At 47.0% G+C, this 20,945-nt stretch overlaps 1 protein-coding gene and 1 long non-coding RNA gene across 2 annotated transcripts in view; both read left to right on the top strand.

The window, feature by feature from the left end:
* The window catches only part of LOC146784517 (uncharacterized), a 106,064-nt gene extending 88,428 nt beyond the window's left edge, over window positions 1-17,636 (top strand). Inside the window, exon 2 of the long non-coding RNA XR_014970436.1 lies at window positions 17,277-17,636. This is a non-coding gene — a long non-coding RNA (uncharacterized LOC146784517). The remainder of the gene's footprint in view (window positions 1-17,276) is intronic.
* The window catches only part of LOC146784513 (zinc metalloproteinase-disintegrin-like berythractivase), a 2,362,040-nt gene that overhangs the window by 1,450,519 nt on the left and 890,576 nt on the right, over window positions 1-20,945 (top strand). The window lies entirely within an intron of this gene.

The following is a 20,945-nucleotide window of genomic DNA, read 5'->3' as shown; positions in this document are numbered from 1 at the left end:
GCAGAGGTATGGGAATGTATGGTCTCTCCCAGGCTGATGTTAGTTGCAATATGTTGTCCAAGCTTTTCAATGAGTATTTGTGCAATAAGTGACTTTGAGTGTGTCAATATTGTCAGAGAGAATGTGTGACTAGCTAACTGTAACCAAGACACAATACGTGGTACTTCAGGCTTGTCCTTTGATGTAAACTCAAATTGTTTTATGCATTGTGATAAGCTTTATGTTGTTGCTTCAATGAAACCTACTGTGTATCCTGGTTTGCCAAGGGTCTGTGTGTGTGTCATCATAGGGATATGTATCATGAGTCTGTGTCTACCTTTTCCACCCAACTGGGCACCTTGCTAGGGCATTTACATATGGGCACAAGTTCTAAATCTTGTTGTTTCAGGCATATGGTTCAGAGATGAGATATGACAGGCCTAACTTTGTACCTAAGATGGCAGACTGTTTGTATTTGCTAAAGGCTGTCGTATAAGACTAGTTAAGGCCCAGGCAAGGTATGTTAGGAATAGGTAGATGTGATTGTGGTAGAACCAGCTATACAAGGTTGGAGGCTAGCAGGAGATGAGAACTGTAGTCTGTGGCACTACGTTGAGAGATGACTGTGACAGGGCCTTGTCATTGATGTAGGTAGTTGTTAATGTGCAGAAGTCAATGGAGGTATGGAGCATGGAACTGAGATGTGGATGCGACTAGGCCACAGTGAGTCAAGTGTAAACTTGTTATTTGTAGCAAAGTGGATAATTGTATGTCATGGGTATGCACCAATTGTGTTAAGTTAGCTGTACCGTATGGGGAGTTGTGAGGTGTTGTGCAGTTGATGTATGTTGTGTTTGAAACTGTGGATACAGTAGTTTGTGAAATGACAATGGTGAGAGACAAATGAATGAAGACAGATTGATTGAGCAATGTAAGTGTCTGGGTTATATATGTGGTGCGATGTTTAGTGTGTATGTCAGAGTTGTATATGATGCTGCACATTGTGATAAAAGTGCAGTCCAGGACATTAGTGAGGGAAAAATGAGGATGAGAGGTGTACATTTGACATGATACATTTAACGTCTGCTGAGGAGGTGATTAGCACAGTACCTTGTGTATATATCATTAATGGCAGAGGTGTTGTGTACATAGCGATGAAGAGTGGTGCTGTGAATGTTGGTGTGGATGTAAGAGGGACATCACCAGGATGATATTGTGTGTTTGCATTGCCAATATGTTTGCATCCTGTACTCTGGTTTGGCAAGGGTAGCCCTTGTGTGGGTCCATACAGGGGTCCCATTGAGCCTATTAGACAATGCCACGGAGCCGGAGGGCAATAGGTCTTTATAGAGGGTCTCCTTGATGTTTTCGAAGATCAGGGAGCGGTGTTTCATTGCCAGATGTTGACAAAGCAGACTTCATTCTGCACATATCCATCATCCTCACAAGGTGTAAGCATATCTCCTGGCTTGAGGATGGCAATGTCAATTATATCCAAGAGCCCCAGATTAAGTGCCCCCGCCCCAGCATCCTCTCCAGTGCTTGCTGCTTATCTTACACAATGGACTGTGCACTGGTCCCTCCAACACTGTCAGTGGATCCTATGTGCCGAGACTCATGAGTACTCCTACTACTCTCCAGCACACAATCTGTACATTCGGAATGGATGATTTGTTAGCAGCTCACAATACAGCCTGAGGAGCTAGATGCAGAATAGATGTGATTGACATTCTCAGAAGATGGCCCAATACACATACAGCTTGTGTGTAGTGTGCAACGCCCCCCAGTCCACACATGGTGACTGCATCCTACATTGTTGTTGGCCCATGCATTTTGCACATTCCTGAGGTATTTCATCTGCAAATATTCCACTGACTATTGGAACACAACCACTTCTAGGTTGTTGGAGTGGAAAGCACTGAAAGCAGTAATGAGTGGCTGGGGCTGTGGACTTGGGTGGTGTCTAAGGCCAGTATCCACCGGGCTTTGCTTTAAACAGAGGCATCACTAGGTCATCAATCGACTGCCGTCCATTTTCAGTCTGTGATGTTAGCCATGCTGACAGATGCTCAAACTCACCACACCCACCTGATTGAGCAACTACATTGCTTTTACTTTGCAACATGACAAACTGGAATTCACATGGAGGGAGATAAGTCAGGGCAACTCCTGCCCTGTCTCCTCTGTTGCTTAACAACTACCCATGCAGATGTTAATGATTAGGGATCACCTGCTCCAGATGCACAATAGTCAGGCAGCCTTCCATGAATCATTCACTGTGTATTGTTTTGGCCTATACATCCCCCCCTAGTCTTAATGCATAGTAAATGTTTCCTGAGTCCTGATTGGATTGAATCTACCTTTACTTGTTCTGACAGCACGTGCAGTGATCAATAAGCCCTTGGCTGCTACAAGAGATACTCAGAGTGATTCTGGGCACTTCCACTTGACCACTCATGCTTCTGACAGCCTCCCACCCAGTCCTGATAATTCCTATGAGTGTGTACTTGCACACAGGTGACAGTCTCTCTCTCTCTGGACACCTTGTATGACTGGAGACACCAAAAATCCATGTGACAATCTTTTTGGTGTACATTGTTAAAAGCCAACAGTGACCTAGCTAAACTTATGGCCACAAAATCCTTTGTCCCTGCTTGCAAGGAATGTTGCATCCTTTGTACAGTAGTGGTGCATCGCCTGCTGGTACACCAACAGCATATAGTGCATGGTGTACAAAAGGATTCCATCCCAGATAGTTCCACGATGCTTAACATTCTTATGCAAAATAGGGTGCTGTAGCTGGCCCAGGGGAGGAATCACTGCGTAACCTGCTTAGTGCTGGAATTGGTGAAAGCATTCTATACCATTGATTGTGTATACATGTTTACCACTCTGTCAAAACTGGCCATTGCAGGGTAGCTGCAACAACACATATGTATTTTGCATATCAAACCAAATGCCCAAGTCAAGTGTCACCCTCTTTTAGATTATGCAGGGGGACTTGTCGCGGCTGTCCCCTTTCCCCACTTGTCTTAGCCCTGACAATGTAGCCACTAGCCCACAAATCTGTCAGGGTGTTAATCATAGTGAGTTCCACTGGGTGATGAGGTAGATGTGGTTTCCATTGATGCAGACGACATGGTGCTCTAAATTAACCCTGCTACACGCTATGCGAATTGCACGTAGCACAGTGCAAAAACACGTAGCGTAGCGGTCATTTTTTGCTTGCTCGCAGTTCTCAACGTCAAGTTGGCGACCGCGAGCAAGCAAAATGACATCCCTGTGAGACTTTTTCTTCGTTCGCGATCAGCAACATCAAGTTGCCGATCGTGAGCGTGGAAAATAAACCTCCTGGCGAGAATCTCAACGCGGGGAGGGCAGGTTTCTCATTGCGAGTGGTTGCGTATCCTCGCGACCGCTCGCGCTGAGAAACTACCAGTCGGCGTTGAGAAAACTGCAGCTCGAGCAGAAAACTACCGCTTGCACCGTGCAAGATGCCGTTTGCAATGATTGCACAGTGCGGACAAGAATCCAGCACTGTGCAATCAGTGCGAACAGCATTTTCCCTACTGCACTACGCAGCTCGCGTACCTACGCGTAGCTTGCGTAGTGCGAAGTGCACTTCGTGTAGCGTAGCGCTACTACGCAAACTACACCCAGGGTTACTCTATATTCAGTCTATCTGCAGGGACATTCCAGATATTTCTGTGAGACAATCAGATTTGCAGGGTGTTTTGAGTTTGTGTGTTAACTGGGTCAAGTGTTGTGTATTTGCCCTCTGTGTGGATTATCCTCCACAAGAGGTGATGGCGGATGAGCAAAGTGTGATGCATGACCTTAACGTTTTATGGTACTTTTGGATCTGTAACTGTGATGATGCAAAGTATCTCATGGTGTGAACCTTAGCAGGGCCATATCCTCATTACGTCCACATTTGTTTTTAAATCACTCTTCCAGTTACAGGCCATGGCTGTATTTCTCTTTCTGAGAAGATCATGCTCCCCTGCATCTTGTGTTTTTTGCCACAACCTAGCAGTGGCTGTGCCTGGTGCCACCTCCGGGAAGTTTGACACCCTGCTGCGAGGGTTGATCTGCAATAGTAGCATAATAAGTGTGGCTCTGTGGAGGCTGCATCTGCCAGAGTGAAGGTCATCAAAGGCTGTGCATTTTAAAAGGAATGTTATGTGGCAGTGTTAAGTTTTTTTGGTAGGCAGTTGTACAACGTGAGCATGTTCCCGAAATGCAGGGAACAGGAGATTGCAGGATCAATGTTGCTCCCTGAAGCACAGCTCCCCTGTGGACCTGACAGCCTGGTGAAAGTGTGTTTTTGGGGTAGTAGGACCTAATGGACATGATCCTGTACTCTCCATCTCTTATTCTGCACATCCTGGCTCATTGCCATAAAAGCATTGTTGGGAAGGACTGACAGCATGGAGAGACACAGGATTGATCTCAATGGGGACCTGTTCAGGGTCTGGGAACACATTACCTTTGTCCAGTTTTAGGAAGATCTTGACACTGCATGGGTCAATTTATTGGCACATGGCACACTGATGGCAGAGATGGGACACTTGGAGAGTGACAGACATCGGCCCCTAACCCACACCCTCCATGTCATGGGTGAATTTCGGAGACTGGTGATCTTTTTTAAAGATGTGTTTGAACACATGAATAATGACCCACTGTCACCTACTCGCTAAGTATGGGACACTGATATATTATGAGTCCTCCACAGGTGAGGAGTGAGAATAGACTAGGCACTACCAATGTCCAGTATCTCATGGTGCCAAACTCTAGTCCATTCAATTTGACATCTGGCACAGGGCATGTCTCACCTCAGCTGTCCGACCACAAAAGTTTCTGTCCTGCCCTCTGTGCACACGATGTAATGCACCTATTATGTATTCAATACATATGTTCTGAACATGGCTGTATGCTACAAACCTGTGTTGCTGAGTTACAGATGTACTTGGCCCAGTGAGGGGTTGGTTCAACTTCCTTCCATTGGAGGGGATGCAGAGAGAGATATTCCTGCAGATGATGGTTTTGAAGTTATCCAATGAAAGGATGGATTTGTGAATGCTCATCACACACCAGGCCATTTGCATGCATTGTTAGGCCACTGCAGTCCCAACACTTCAACACTTGTGCGCAGCTACCCGCTAATAGAGTAGGGCTGAGGCTACTGCGCAGCACAGGCAGTTAGTTGTGTGCCTCTTCAGGATTGCAATAGCTAAGCTGTAGGACAATTTGTTATATAAAGAGCCACTGGATGGGTGTAGGACTTTGTAGGGTGAGGGTCAGAGACACGTGGTCCTGGATCTATGAGAGGTGATCTGGACATGGCTAGATGAGGCAGCTGCTCTTTCATGTCAGGCAGACTGTCTGCATGACATTTTCTTCTTTGTTCATGTGTTGGGGTGTCTTTCAGAGTTCACATAAGCTACAATGCCAACTGTTAACAATGTCTGTTGTACTAGAGACCACAGTCTCACCCCCTCATGTGTGGCCTGTGAGGTATGTTGGTTGCTGACCTTCTAAATGTACATGATCCCTCTTTGCTCTTATATCTTAGTATGGTTATCATGTTGTTCGATTTCCTAACATATGCTCCTGTTATGGTATGCTTCACTGATTGATGAATGTTTGCTTTACCCATCTAACCAGATCTGCATTGCCTGCTTGATGAAAGATGATTTACATCCATCCCAATTTGTGTCCAGGACATGATATGAGCTGATAGTAAGGTTTTGGTTTGGATGTTGAACTGTCTTGTGTGCAGGTACATGCACTGAGCCATGTGCTAGAAAATGCTATTCCCTGTGTCTGTTTTTTGGCTGTAAGAAATTATCTTGGTTTTGAGATGTGTGTCTTCCTTTGCCAAGGTATGGGTTGATGATCCATTCTTTATGTACCTGCAGATTTGATGCCTGCTCTGAGTGGCCTGTTATTACTTTGTACCCTTTTGAGTGCTGTGACTCCAAGTGGGACATTTTGATACCACGTCCTGACTATACAGGTAGGTATCCTATCTCATGCCCTGCTGGCTGGCCTCAGTGAACAGTGGTGGGTGAATGGCACAGGTCCACCATGGGCATGCTAGCAGACATGGGTGCATGATAGGGATTGTATGTAAGGGATACACCTGTCTGAGTCCTGTTCTGGATCTGTGCTGGATATTTCACATGTTGATTTTCCTGACACATCCGACATGCCATTCTGGTTGTGACTCCCTATGATGACCTGGCCCTGCAGTGAGGCTCAGATAATGGTGAACGTAGGCTTTGGTGGATACGTGCTCAGACACTGCTGTACTCCTCAGGACACAGGGTGTGTGACTGCGCAAATGGGCTTATGGGGGAGTGGCAGGACAGGTTGCACTGTATTAGTTAATTTGTTGTTTGGAGACATGTGTTGATCTGTCAACAATTGGTGCATCAGGTAAAGTGATGTGTGAGATTGTAAGCAAGCTAGGCCTAGGTTTTCCATCTGATTGAGTGGATGTATTGTATGCTACTTGGTAGATCAGCCATATCATTTGCCTTCATTTTCCTGTGTGGTTTATACATATTGTTGGGTAAGTTACAGCTAACAGAGTACATAGTGTGTTTCTCGCTATGGTGTTTGGGAAACGGCAAGATAATTAGGATAAATGATATCTCTTCCTGCAATGTGACTTACTATGACATGATATGTTGTGGTCATTGTATGAGTTTCAGATGTTTGTATTTTGCCTGGGGAAATTATGCATGTAGGTGCGGGCATGGTGCCAGTGCCGAGAACGAGTCGGTCGGACGGTCCACCTCCAACAGGCGCTCGGATGCCCTTCCACTTGACATCGTAATCGGCTCCTTAGCGTGTCATTGGAAATCGCCCCATGCCTCCCGCACCGTAGGTGGTGGGTGGAGGTAGAAAAGTATGCTTCTGCGGAAGGGACGGCGTTAACGGCTGAAGAAGCTAGAGGACTGCAAAGACTGCCAATTGCAGACCTATTGCAAGAGATGCTGGCTAACTTTTAGGCCGAACTTTCGAAGCCTCTTGTATATACTTTAATATATACTTCTTTGTGGACTTAGAGCCCGCTCACAGCTTTTCATTTGTTTATTTCAGTGCCCTTTAAAAATCCTTGCTTGGTAGTGGTCAATATTTCCTCTTTGTCCCTCTTTTTCATCAGTTGTTCACTCCCACAAAGCAGCGCCCAAGTACTTGTATCCTTCCACTTGTCCCATTTTGTCCTTTGTCTAAGAGCATGGGACACAAGAGCTTGATGTTTTCAGTCGCTCCGAGGTCCGTTTCTGTCAACAGGGCTGTAAGTCATGTTCGTATCTCCTATATTTGCTGTGCATAGACCGAGGTCAAATGTTACAGACTGTTTTCTGAGGGTGCCTGTTTCCGCCTCGCTGCCGCCATCACTTTCATGCACCAGAGCTGCCCCTGTCGCCCTATTAAGTGCTGAGAGAACTGCCTGCCGAGAGATGCTATTCTGTCTTTCTTTTGCCGCACCAGCACTGCAGAGACTACATGCTCTATGTTTTATATCCAGAACCTCAAAACTTTCTGCCACTGTCAGGACATATTGTTGCCATACACACATCACAAGGCTTTGTTTTTCCTCCTAGTTGCTACCTTTTGGTGGTTCTTATTTAGCATTTTGACTTTCAGTTAATTAAGTTCTGCAAAAGTAGATCAGCCTATTCAATATGGCCCCTTCTTCAAACAGTCTGCCAGAGAAGTTTAAGGACGTCTTCTATGTTGATATCCCCTGACATCATCCATGTGTGACTGTAGTCATCCTTACCCACTGCGTGTCAGCTGTTGAACTGGAGGTATTCGAGTCCAATCTGAAGGTGTGAATGCAGCGGGCAAGTAAATACTGCCCGTGAAAGGTGATCGGGCTGAGAGAATTTTTGCAGGGCAGCACAGAAGACCCAGGTTGTGTCATGTTCTTTTAAGAGGCTTGCTGGCTGTTACATTCGGTCAAAACCAAAGGGGATGATGGACGGAGTGTTGAACATTGCAAGCACTCACCTCCCCAGTCAACTACACAGGGCAGCAACAGAGACAAGCAATTGTTGACTGAATGTCCCAGGATGCTTGTTTCCGTTCCAGGGAAGACATGGCTTGGCAGTTGGAGCTGGACTGTTCCCATGAGGCACAGGGTCAGACTGATTTGCATATGGCCATGTCTGAACTGTGGTGGCAGAGTGAGCTAAAGAATGATGATGGATCAAACCCAGATCAGTTGACTGGGGGTGAGTGCTTACAATGTTCAACACTCCGTCCATCATCCCCTTTGGTTTTGCTTTGTTACATTCGGTCAACAGTTGCTTGTCTCTGTTGCTGCCCTGTGTAGTTGATGCCAAATACGCAGTGTCAGTTAGCCAACATATTTATATTTCTGTGCTTGGACATTTGAAAGCGGTCTTAGGATTTGGAGTATTTTACTAAAATGTATATTTAACTAATTCGACTAAATACACCATGATTATTATTTTGATAGAAAATAAAACGTGGCACCCTTTCAGTTTCACCTCTAATTTCTACAGCACCACAACCTTGCTGGCATTTGTTGGGAAATACAGCTATGACATCTATTTCTAGCTCCCATATCACCTTAGCCTCACATCGATAATGGATGTCAATGCACTTTCTGTGCTTTGGCACCACACAAGTGGTCAGGAGGCATTTTATACATTTTTTCATGTGTACGAGGGGATCAAAAAAATCTCTTTATCATACCCTGTTGAAACCTGACAACTCCAGTATAATATGGACCTGGTGAACTTATATGGGGAGAAGGGGATGCGCCTTAGAGAGTGGGGCTTTGGATCAAGTACACTGACTAATAAGTCACATAGAGTTTCCTCTACAGCAAGAACAAAATCACGTGGGGCTGCCTCCCATGTCCCAGAGATTTTAAATGGAGCCCAGCTGTGCAGTGCTTTCAATTTGCCAAGTATGCATTGCACAAACATCTTTGCATCCGTAAAGGCGTTTGCATACATTGCCATTCTGCTTTCCATCATTGCAATTTTTTGCAATAATGGAAAGCCGAATTGCCATGTATGCAAAACCTTTAGAGATACAAAGACATTCGTGTCTCGCATGGCCGAATTGATAAAGGTACATTACAGGTTTGAGTAAGTTTACACTTTGTATTAAGTTAGCTACTTTTGGTATTCACAAACTCCAAGTGTAAACTTATTATAAAAGGGTAAGTTACACATTGATTAATGCAGTTGGATTGCTGTTGTGTACACGGGTGAGGTCTGTCCCTAAACCTTTTCTTGATGCTACCTAAACCCCTCTTACAACTCCATTATCCCATCTCCTTTAGCAGTAAGTCTGCCCATTTTCCCACCCACTCCCTCCATCCCCTTCTACATTTACTACTGAAACATATACATACATGTGCAGAGAGTCCACAGTCAGGGCGGACAACTCTGAACATATAAGTATAGCCAGTGGGGGGTTGTAAAACTCTGCATGTAGTTTGTGAAATGCAGTTTGTAATACGTTTTGTAGTAGTGCAAAACGTACCACAAAATGCAATTTGAAAGCCAGTTCTGCAGTGTCTTTTGAATACTTTCGAGTTTCCTTCCAAATCTTGACACTTTTTGCAGGACAAATTTTGTAAGGCGACTAATCTTTAATATATGTTGAACCTGGCCCTTTCTGCAGGATTATCCCATGGTAACATTGGCATATCCACAATTGGCATATTTAATTCACTTGTAATTCCCTAGTAAAGTGCAAAATAAGTGCCTAGGGTCTGTATACTAAATGCTACTAGTAGGCCTGCAGCACTGATTGTGCGACCACTCAATAGACTTTTGAACATGGCTCAGGCCTGTCCCTGCAGGGCCTGTGTGTGCAGTTTTAAACTGCCATTTGGAACTGGCTAGTCGAAAGAGGGAAGGCCTAACTCTTCCCTTTTATTACATATACAGGACCCCTACTATAGGCTCTAGGCAGCCCTAAGGGCAGGGTGCAGTATATTTAAAGGGTAGGGCATGTACTTTGGAGTTTTACATGTCATGGTAGTGGAATATTGCAAATTCGATTTCACTAATGCGAGGCCTTTCTCTCCCATAGGTTAACATTGGGATTACCTTAAAACATATTTTAAATGTAACTTCGCATTGAAGGAGATAGACAATTGGAGTTTCGTGTCTCTGTACTCATAATTTAAAAAGACATTTTTAGTAAAGTTGGTTTCTGAATTGTAGGTCTGAAAATGGTACTTTTAGAAAGTTGGCATTTTCTTACTTTAACCATCTTGTGCCTCTGCTTGTCTCTGAACACACATCTGGGTCAGAGTGACAGCTGGGCTTTGTGCATTCCTTCTAGACAGTCACACATATGGAGCTGGGGTGTGACATCTACATCCTGATGGCCCATCACTAGGCTGATAGAACTTCCTGCAGGAGATTGTACCGATCCACAAACAAAAAGCTGCATACTGCCCTGTAGTGTGTCTAGAGCCAGGGAAGGAAGGGCAATGACCTTGTGAGAATCAAAGGCCTCTTATGTGGTCTCCCACATTTCAAAGGCACATTTTGGTATAAGTACTGGACCTCTGACCCCTACAAACTAGGTCACTTTGGGGTCCTGAGGAGACTCTGCATCTAAGAGGAGCTGTGCTGCCAATAAGGACTGCCACTTTGCCACTGATTTGCTGTGTTAGACTGCTACAAGCTGTTTACTGTGTTGTCAGGAGGGACTGCCACTTTGCACTGTGCTCTGCTATGTTGGTATGCAGCCTGCTGCCTCTGCTGTGAGGGAGGAAGGATCCTGTCCTCTACATCCTTCAAAACCCCCCTTTGGAGAACGGCAAAGTGAGAACGTCCCAAATCAAAGGCCCAGGCTAAACATTTTATTTGCGTCCTAAGGGCTTGAAATAAGTGCCAACCAGGGGAGTAAAGGATGTTAAGAAATAAATACATGAATTTAGATAGGACAATCTTTTTCATAAGTGAAATGCATCCTGCAAGAGATAGAGTAGTGAGATCCAGCATGTGATGCTATCTGTGATTTGGGACAGAACAACACCATAGTTTGCTCTGTTAAGCCCTTCCATGTCCTTAGAGACATTTACTCCCAGGTACCGCAGGTCAGCACCACACCATTGTAATAGCAAGTCTGGGGTGAATTCTTCTGTAGTCAGTGTCAAGGGGAATATCTGGGACTTGCTCCAATTAATCTGGATACCGGACAGCCCTTCAAAATGAACAAATTCATGCAGCACCCCATTTAAGCTGTTCTGCAGGTCCCTAAAATAAAGTGCAATATCGTTTGTATATAAGGAAATTAATCAGTGGCAAGAGGGGTATCTGAGGGCCTACTTCTAATGATGTTGGTGAGGTTTTTCAGCCAGTGGCTCTATTGCCAAGGTAAAGAACAGCGGTGATATGGGGCAGCCCTGCCTGGTGCCCCTGGTGCTTGTCAGTACCCCACAAGTCTTACCTTTTTTACTCGTGGAGCTATCTCGCAGGGATGACGTGAGCAACCTCCACCGTCCCCCTTCCTACCTGATCAAAGGTGAATATACAGACCTAGGCAAGGATAGGACCAGGGGAAGTTGCCAAAGGTGCTGGGGAAGGTACGTCGTCTGTGAAGACCAGGTGAGGAGTCTCACTAGATAGAGGGCACTCTCCTGGGTATCGCCAGCTGGACAAGGAAATAATCAAGCAGGTAGTGCGTCTGCCCACCCTTCTACCTTAGTCAAACACATACCACAGCCATACAGTACTACAGGAGATGATTCAAGGTTGTATAGTCACCTGGAAACGAAGGCTTGCGCTCCGATAGGAGGTCTCCAAGAAGTAGTATGACAAGAGGGCAGGCAGGGCCAGCTTCAGTCCCTACCACGCCAGAAGAGGGTGGTATCTGTGCTCCCGACGTCTGTGCCAGGAAGGCGAAAGGAAAATTCACCTGTACCTACGTGGTAGGACAGAAGTACAAAACAAGGGCCGCTCCTGCGCGGTGATAATGGCACAAAGAAAAAAACGCTATCACGCTTCCCTGTGCGTGATTCTATTACAGGACCGGAGGCTTCGGATTATGCTTTCTCCTTCTTTACTGTATCAACTCACAGCAGCCAATAAACATACAATTAGTAACACAACTACATTGTCCATGTGACTTTGCGTCAGCCACGCCTCCTTAGCCCTCCATAAGAGCCCTGGTCACTGTCCCAGCCTCCTCTTTCTTTGCTGCTCAAAGCACGAGATAAGTACCCCTCACTTTCATATTTTATCTGGATCGCTTTAGCCGAATTAGTGCTTCAGCGCGCTGCGCTTTGCGAGTTGCTTACTTACTTGGGAGTGATTGGTAACGAGTTGTGCACGCGATTACTGCGTTGTGGATCGGCGTTTTGCGCCGCTAGCGGGGGATCGGTGGCTCCGATCGACTTTGAGCAATTAAGGAGCGTGGGCTCCACGAACTTGTACCGCGCCGCTGGGCGGCATACTTTCGGGCCGTGTGAGGTCCAGCGCGTTCAGCGCGGTGTCGAGGGCTCCCATCATCGCCCGAGGACACGCAGAGCCGGATGGTTACCGGCCGACGTGTGCAGCTCACGCGAAGCCCATTTGGGCTGGTTTTTAGTAGGATTTGGGCTCGCGTTGGGCTGCACACACCGATCTCGGCTTCCGGGGGGTTTCAGGAGCTCATTTTCGCTCCGTGTTTGTGATGCCTGACTGGCTGTAAGAACAGTCGCCCTGGGAGTGAGCACACACTCCTGAAAAACGTTTAAAATTGGCTCTGACGCCTGAAAAGGCTGTAATAATACTGAATACAGCTTCTGCTGAGGGGGCTAGGTACAAGATTGAATTGTGTGCACCTGGGCTGGCCCCCCCCCCCATTACTCCTCCGGACTATATATTTTTTGGCTCTTCTACTGCTGGTGGATTGGTCCAGCTCCTCCACCTTGCAAGCATGAATGAGTGGGTACGGTACGAAGAGGATGAGGAGGATGTCTATTATGAGGGACAGCAGGAGACTGTCCTTGAGGAGGATATAGTAGAGGCTCTGGACGCTTCGGTCCAATCCTCTGTCAACAGGGCCCTGGAGACTACAGTTCCTTCGACTGTACATCAAGCATTGGCGGCTGCTTTGAAACCGATCACCAAGCAGCTGGAGAGTTTTGCTAAACGCCATGGTTTCACCAAAGGGAAACACGAGGGTCGCTCGAGCACAGAGCTGGCCAAGGCGCGACACTGGCCACATGCCACGACTCTGGACACTCTTCCCCCACCCGCGGGTGGCGACCACGCGTATTCGACTAGCGGAAAGGCCAAAAGCAAGCAGAGAGTCTATGAGGACACTGATTCCACCACCACTGATACCGATACCAATACCACGGACGAGGAGTCTCCCCCTAAGAAGAGGGCTAAGGAGGTGGTTCCGACTCCTTCGGAGACGGCGTCCACTACTCCTTTCACTTTCAACCCTAGCGAGATAGTGCACCCGAGGTCTACTGACTGGGCACCAGCACCGGAGGTGATCGACTACCTACATGAGAATATTCGCAAAGGGTTTGACAAGGAGGTCAGGAATCGACTTCGGTCGGAATGCCCTCGGCCGGATCTTCCGGATAAGGTAGCGGAGACACCGGAGATAGACGTAAGTTTGCTTACGTTTTTGAAAACGTTCGCAAGAGACCCCAAGAAGGGGATAGACAGACCCTGGAGAGGGTGTCAAGATAAGCTGCTTGACGTCGTGGGTCCCCTCGCGAAGATTCTGGAAATGGCTTTGGTGGCCAAAGAGTCGGCAGCTCCAGTGGATCCGGATATCTTAGCCGGGTGGACACAGAGGGCAATCTGCCTGCTGGGTAATGCCAACTGTGCCATATCAACAGAAAGGCGCAAGTCCCTGCTCATGTGCATGGACACTAATCTCACTGATTTGGCCGCGGCTGAGCCAGGCCCGCTTGCGGAGGGCAATTTGTTCGGAGACCGTTTCGTGAAGGACGTGTCAAAGTACGTAGGGACTTTCACATCGCTGGACAAGGCCCAATCGGGGATAAAGAGGGTGTTTACCCAGGGCCTTTTCAATAGGGCCGGACGAGGTAGGGGACGCTCATCAGGCCGCTTCTCCAATCAAGGTCCCCCAAGAGGTGATTTCGGACGCGGAAGAGGTGACTGGGATTCTACCAGAGGGGGTACCTTCTACCCCACCCGCCGCCGCTTCAACAAGCGCAGGTTCCAAAGTGGCGGGAACAGAGCAGGCTTCCACGCACAAAGTTCCACAGGTGAGTGTAACAGATTTGTCTCTTCTGCCATTGGGGGGGTCGCACTCAGTATTATCTACACAATTGGTGCACTCTGACCCAGGATGCGTGGGTGCTTCAGACGGTTCAGGGATTCCATCTGGAATTTTACGAGCCTCCCTGTCAGGACACATGGCCCAGGCCTCTCCATTTTTCCCAACACGAATGCAATTTTATAGACGAGGAAATAGAAGCCTTGCTGCAAAAGCGCGCAATAGCTTTGTGCGATCACAAACCTCACGGCTTTTGCAGCAACGTGTTTCTGGTCCAGAAAAAGGGAGGTGGATACAGACTAGTCTTGAACTTGAGGGATTTCAACCATTTTCTAGTATACAAACACTTCAAGATGGAAGGGATACACCTTTTGGCAGACCTCTTGAAACCGGGAGATTGGCTGGTCAGGCTGGATCTAAAAGATGCTTACCTGTCCATCCCTATTTTTCCTCCACACCGCCGTTTCCTACAATTTCAGTGGAAAGGTCGGTGGTTCGAGTATTTGGCCCTTCCTTTCGGGCTTTCCTCGGCTCCCTGGTGCTTCACCAAGGTGATGAAGCCGGTGGTCGCGCATTTGAGAGAGCAGGGGATTCGCATGATCATTTACCTGGACGATATCCTGATCATGGCTCACAGCCCGACTCTAGTTTTGCAGCACTTGCAAATGACAATGTCTCTCTTACAGAGTCTAGGATTTGTAATCAATCAGACCAAATCTGCTCTCATTCCGTCCACCAACACCGACTTCCTGGGGTTTGTGATAGACTCCAAGAAGGCGCAATTGCACCTTCCCAAAGCGAAACTCAAGGATCTCAGGAAAGAGATAGTAGCCATGTTGGACAGGCAGATGGTGTCCCTCAGGACCATAGCCAGAATAGTGGGCTTGTTGGCTTCGTCCATACAAGCAATATTTCCGGGACCACTGCATTACAGGGCATTGCAGAGACTGAAAATTCAGCACCTTCAGAAGGGTCTAGCTTATTCGGACCTGGTACCGCTCTCTCAGGAGGTTCGAGACGAGATGCAATGGTGGCTGGGGCACGTAGAAGCATGGAACGGCAGGGCCATCTTCGGCTCCTTACCGGAAGTAGTCATCGAGTCCGACGCCAGTCGTTGGGGCTGGGGAGCGCGTTGTGGCGACATCTCCACAGGCAGAAGATGGTCTCCCCAGGAGTTAGAGTTGCATATAAATTGTCTGGAGCTCCTAGCGGGCTCCTTTGCAATTCGGACGCTGTCGCCCAAACAGACAGCTTGCTGCATTCTGTTAAGAATGGACAACGTGTCAGCCGTGAGGTACATAAACAAGCTGGGGGGAACGAGATCGCCCCTGTTAGTGGAGATTGCCAAGGATTTTTGGCACTACTGCCTGCGTCACCAAATAACGGTAATAGCGGAGTATATTCCAGGGCAGTCCAACCTCATAGCGGATTGGAATTCCAGACATCTGAGGGATTACAGCGACTGGAAGTTGATGCCGAGCATGTTTCACTGGCTGCAGAGGCTTTGGGGGCCGTGTCAAACGGACCTGTTTGCCTCCAGGTTGAATCGACAGATTCCCCACTTCTTCAGCTGGAGACCGGATCCAGTGGCGAAAGCCACGGACGCGTTCCTCCAGGATTGGTCGGGAGCAGTGAATTATGCCTTCCCGCCATTCCTCCTCATTCCGAGAGTAACCTCTTATGTTCTCAGGCAGCAAGCGGAGGTGATCTTAGTGACACCACGGTGGAAATCGCAACCATGGTTCCCGATACTGCTGGAAATGAGCTGCGATCTTCCCAGGAGACTCCCTTGGTCGGAGTCTCTCCTCCTGGGACCTCACGGGGAGCAACATCCTCTGATCACATCGGAGAGGTTGTCGCTGATGGCATGGAGAATTTCCGGCAACAGTGGGAAGTGCCGGGAATTTCGGAGGCAGCTTCAGGCTTCATCAGGCAAGCGTGGGCTCCTTCCACCAGGAAGCGATACTCATCAGCCTGGACAAGCTGGATGGGTTGGTGCGTGGAACGGAGTCTGGATCCCGTGGGGACCGGACTATCCAATATTGTGAATTTTCTTTCGGAAAAGGCTGCGAGTGGCCTGGCCTATCGCTCTGTAAATAATTTCCGATCAGCCATTTCGGCGGGGCACGCACCGGTGGATGGGAAACCGGTGGGCATGCATCCTATGGTATGCAAGCTTCTTAAGGGTATTCGGATGGCAAATCCTCCCAAGCCCAAGTATTCGGGCTTATGGGATGTGTCCTTAGTCATTTCTTTGTTCAACAGTTGGCCGGTGAATAGTCAGTTGTCAAGAAAACAGCTTTTCGCAAAATTGGCGATGTTATTGTGCCTATCGGCCTGTAGACGTTCATCGGATGTGCGGGCATTGGATATTACAGGTAGAGTATTTACTCCAGAGGGAGTTTCCTTTACTATCACGGGTCGTACTAAAACACTGTCTAGACACATTGAGTATAATGCTTTTCCGAGTAACGAAAAATTATGTGTGGTCCAATGCTTGAAAACCTATGAGGAATGTACCCGACCTTTGAGGTCTGAGGGTTCTACGCAGCTCTTGCTTGCAATACAAAAACCTTTTAAACCAGTGACTGCTGCAACTATAGCCAGATGGCTGCGTTATGTTATGAAAGAAGCAGGTGTTGATGTTCAAATGTTTGGCGCACATTCTGTGCGAGGTGCAATGGCTTCAAAGTCATTTATGCTAGGTTCTAGTATTCAGGACATTATGCATTGTGCGGATTGGTCTTCAGAGTCAACATTCAAACAGTTTTATTATAAGCCGGTGGGAGATATAACATCTGTGGTATTTAATAAGAGTTAAACTAGCATAATCCGAAGCCTCCGGTCCTGTAATAGAATCAAAAATTAGCTAGCATTCGCGCCAAGAATTTTCAATTCTATTAAGGACACGGAGGCGAGGATTATCCCACCCGGCTATGTACAATATGATTGTTCATGTTTACCCACCCGTTGATGATTATATGAACCTTTGTGGTAAATGGAGTTTACGGGTTGTTCATGTTTGGTTTTCCTAGGTGCAGACAAGAAGTCTGAATGAAGAGGCCTTCACATTGAAGCTTTTTGAAAGGAAGTTGTGTTCCGGTTAATCGTTCAGATCAGACGGAAGGTCTGGAAGCGGATATCTTCACGTTGAAGACTGCGCGGAGGACTTGGGTTCCTGTTAAACGTCCAGGTTGGAAGAGGTTGTGAAAGTTGTGGATTATTAGACTTTACACAGTTCGAGCAAAGAAAGAGGAGGCTGGGACAGTGACCAGGGCTCTTATGGAGGTCTAAGGAGGCGTGGCTGACGCAAAGTCACATGGACAATGTAGTTGTGTTACTAATTGTATGTTTATTGGCTGCTGTGAGTTGATACAGTAAAGGAGAAAGCATAATCCTCGCCTCCGTGTCCTTAATAGAATTGAAAATTCTTGGCGCGAATGCTAGCTAATTTTTGATTCAGATGGGTGAGGAGATAGGCGCTCCTGCGCCGTAAAATAAAACAAGGTTTGCCGCGATCATGCTTCCCTGTGCGTGTCGCGGTATTCGTAAAGTGATAGGCGCTCCTGCGCCGTGAAACAACAAAGAGTGGTTGCGACCGAGCTGCCCAATAGGCAGCCTCCATGTGCGTGTCGTGGGTTCTATAGTAATAGGCGCTCCTGCGCCGTGAAACAACAAAGAGTGGTTGCGACCACGCCTCCCTGTGCTTATTGCGGGTTCTATAGTAATAGGCGCTCCTGCGCTGTGCAGCAACAAAGATTGGCCGCGACCACGCTTCCTTGAGTGTGTTGCGGGTTCTAAGGTAACAGGCGCTCCTGTGCAGTGAACAAACACAGATTGACCGCGATCACGCTTCCCTGTGGGTGTCGCGTGTCAACCCAGCAAGGTGTTCCAGCAGGGGGTTCGTCAGCCAGGAAAACTCTTCAGAGCATCGGTGAAGACAACGAATCCGGGAGGAGCCGGTGAGCGCAGACCCGAGGTGAAGGCAGCTAGCTAGCAGCAGGCAGCAGGAAATGATCAGTACTACAAGCACTGATGGGATTGAGCGCGTGCTTCTCGTCCGATCTGGTGCATCTCCCAGTCTGAGTGCTAGACCGCTGACTCGTCCAGCCGTGTTGCACTCCACAAGTACCGGTGTTGTGTAATATCTGGTATCCCCTCGAGATCTGGTATCCCCTGCTCTTCGGAATTCTCCGGACGTCCTGCCTATTGGGCAGCTCGGACGAGCCCCCAGCAGCCCGCCCACCCCAGGAGAGAGGAACCTCGGCTCCAGCAGGCAGAAGGAACTGCGCGCCGAGCAGAGCTGCAGATAGAAACGCACGCATTGCAGTTAGGTGATTCTTAAACAGCCATTGAATCCCTTACGTCTTGGAGACAGGAGAGAAAATAATTCCTGGTTCTGAAATTAGCTCATATTACAATTCTTTTCTGGGCCATTTCCAACTGCTGGCTAAACAATTACGTTCGCAGATGCAGAGTTCTTTTAGGAAGCACGATTAAAAAGTGATTTACAGTAAAATCTTTATTGAAATGTTATTCGAGTTTATGTGCGCTAATATGTATTGTGTGTCTGAGAAACATCATGTATGCCTTTGTGCCACTTTCATCGTGAGCTGTGGAGGGCACACATGTTTGTATATACTTACTTTAGTTCAAGCACATAGCTGGCAAGGTTTCAGATTGCTATGTGTGACATTTTCATAATTTTAGTGTAATTATGAGTGACAATTCAATGACTATGAGGGGCACTTTCTCGCGCGCAAAATCAATCCATGAAAACATGAAAAACATGTAAATATCAGAAATTACTCCCATTTGAGCAGCGAGAACCTCTACGGGCCCCTGACAGACATTAAATTATGACGCCCAGTGAGAATACCCGACTATCACAATTTCAGGGATAGTAGCATAGTGATGCACACAAAAATGCATAGGTTAAGTAACAGTCACAAAGAAGAACTTACATACAACAAAAAGGAATTATAAACTTGTATAGTATGAGAAACAGTACCAGAGTCATAAGCATAGTCGTACACAATATTCACAGTTGTATAAAAGGTCAATTTGTATGCCAGCTGTAGTTTGGAATGTTGAGCGGAAGCTATTATGCAAAGGATCTATGGCCTGTCACCCTAAATGCATTACAATTAAACACTTCTATTCATTCACTGTGACTGTGTTCACTTACATTCTTACTCAAACTCGCAGTTTTTGTGCCCTTTAAATAATTTTTACCTAATTCATGAAAAATTCTATTCCGTTGCTAGTTCAAGAAGTCCACTTTTTGCTCAGATTGAGTTTCCATCGCTTTGTAAGCGATCAAAAATATTGCAGTATAGTAGTGTCAACTCAATTGTTACATTCAGCCCACTTACCAGTATTTTGCGCAACACAAGTGATACATGCGAAATAGACAAGAACGAACTCACAGCTTATACAGCTGAGCTGCTTGTAGGAGGCTGCTCTATTACAGAGAGAAGATAATTGGAGGAGGAAATGCTGCCTGCACGACCAAAGCTGGGAGAAGTGGCTCTGATTTACATGCACTCACACGAAGCAGACATTTTTTGCTGCAACAGGCAGGCGCGTTATGCAAACGGAACTTGTAACATATTAAGGATTGTGGCCGCCTTCGAATAATACTTTGCTTTTCTTTTGGGTAGGGCAGTATGGCAGCGCCAGAAGGGCATTGGTGCACATGCTTTTTGCCAGTGATGGAAATGGATGCTATGTTGTTTTTGCACTGGTGTAACTTTATCACAAAGCATCCCTTGATAACCTAAACAAGAACCCTCCCGTTGGTTAAATGTCAATCTTACGTGTAATAGTGACATCATTCATAGTTCCTTTATTCGTGTTTGTTGGGGTAAATAAAATAATAAACTTGTAGGAACTAAGGATCCCTAGCCTCGTTCACATATTTACACTCTCGCGTCTCACCTCCCCTCGACTGATGCTTGCTGGTGTTTGTCATTACTCTTTTCTATAATTTAGTGTAATTTATTAGAGCTTTGGGGAATGGGTGGGAATACTCCTTTTGTGTAAAGGTAATGTGGATATAAGTGCTAGACTGGAGCCCAGGACACTTGTGGAATGGTGAAAGCTGCTGCTGTCCGCATTCAATGTAATACAATATTTAGTTAAATGTGAAATGTAAACTGAACTGTCCCTGACATTGATTACCTTAGGGGCTACACTGAACCACTGTCCCTGCTGCACAGTTAGTTGTTGTGCGAGCTCGGCTGCCGCTGCGTCACTGCTCTCAGTCAGAACAGTCATCCGACCTGAAGGAAAGAGGGCTGAGCATAAAACAGTGAGTACCTCGAACTCCTCAGGTCAGTGTCGTCAGCTTGCCCGCTTATGGCCTGCCTTCACGTGTCCCCTCGTGGCTGCACAGTCTTTGGATAAATCCTTACAGTCATTCTCATGACGTTGGGTCACGTGAATCAGAATGTTGGGACCAGGTCAAATGTATCCAGAGCGGAGCACAGCTGAGTCTGCCCCAAGCCGCGAGCAGCACGAACCAGCACTTCGAGTATTGCTCACACAGACACTGCAAATTACTATATTGCAGTGCTCCTGCTTGACACTGAGGAAGCGCTATAATGCGTGATGATTATTTTTAATGCGGTGATGCAGGGACTTGCCTTCAAATGCGTTAGGATCACGCGTGATGCGTGGCACTTGGCAGGGCTGCAAACACC

This window comes from Triturus cristatus, chromosome 11, assembly GCF_964204655.1.
Source record: "Triturus cristatus chromosome 11, aTriCri1.1, whole genome shotgun sequence".
NCBI lineage: Eukaryota > Metazoa > Chordata > Amphibia > Caudata > Salamandridae > Triturus > Triturus cristatus.
The sequence above is the reverse complement of the archived record's forward strand: the minus strand, read 5'-3'. Positions and strand labels throughout refer to the sequence as shown.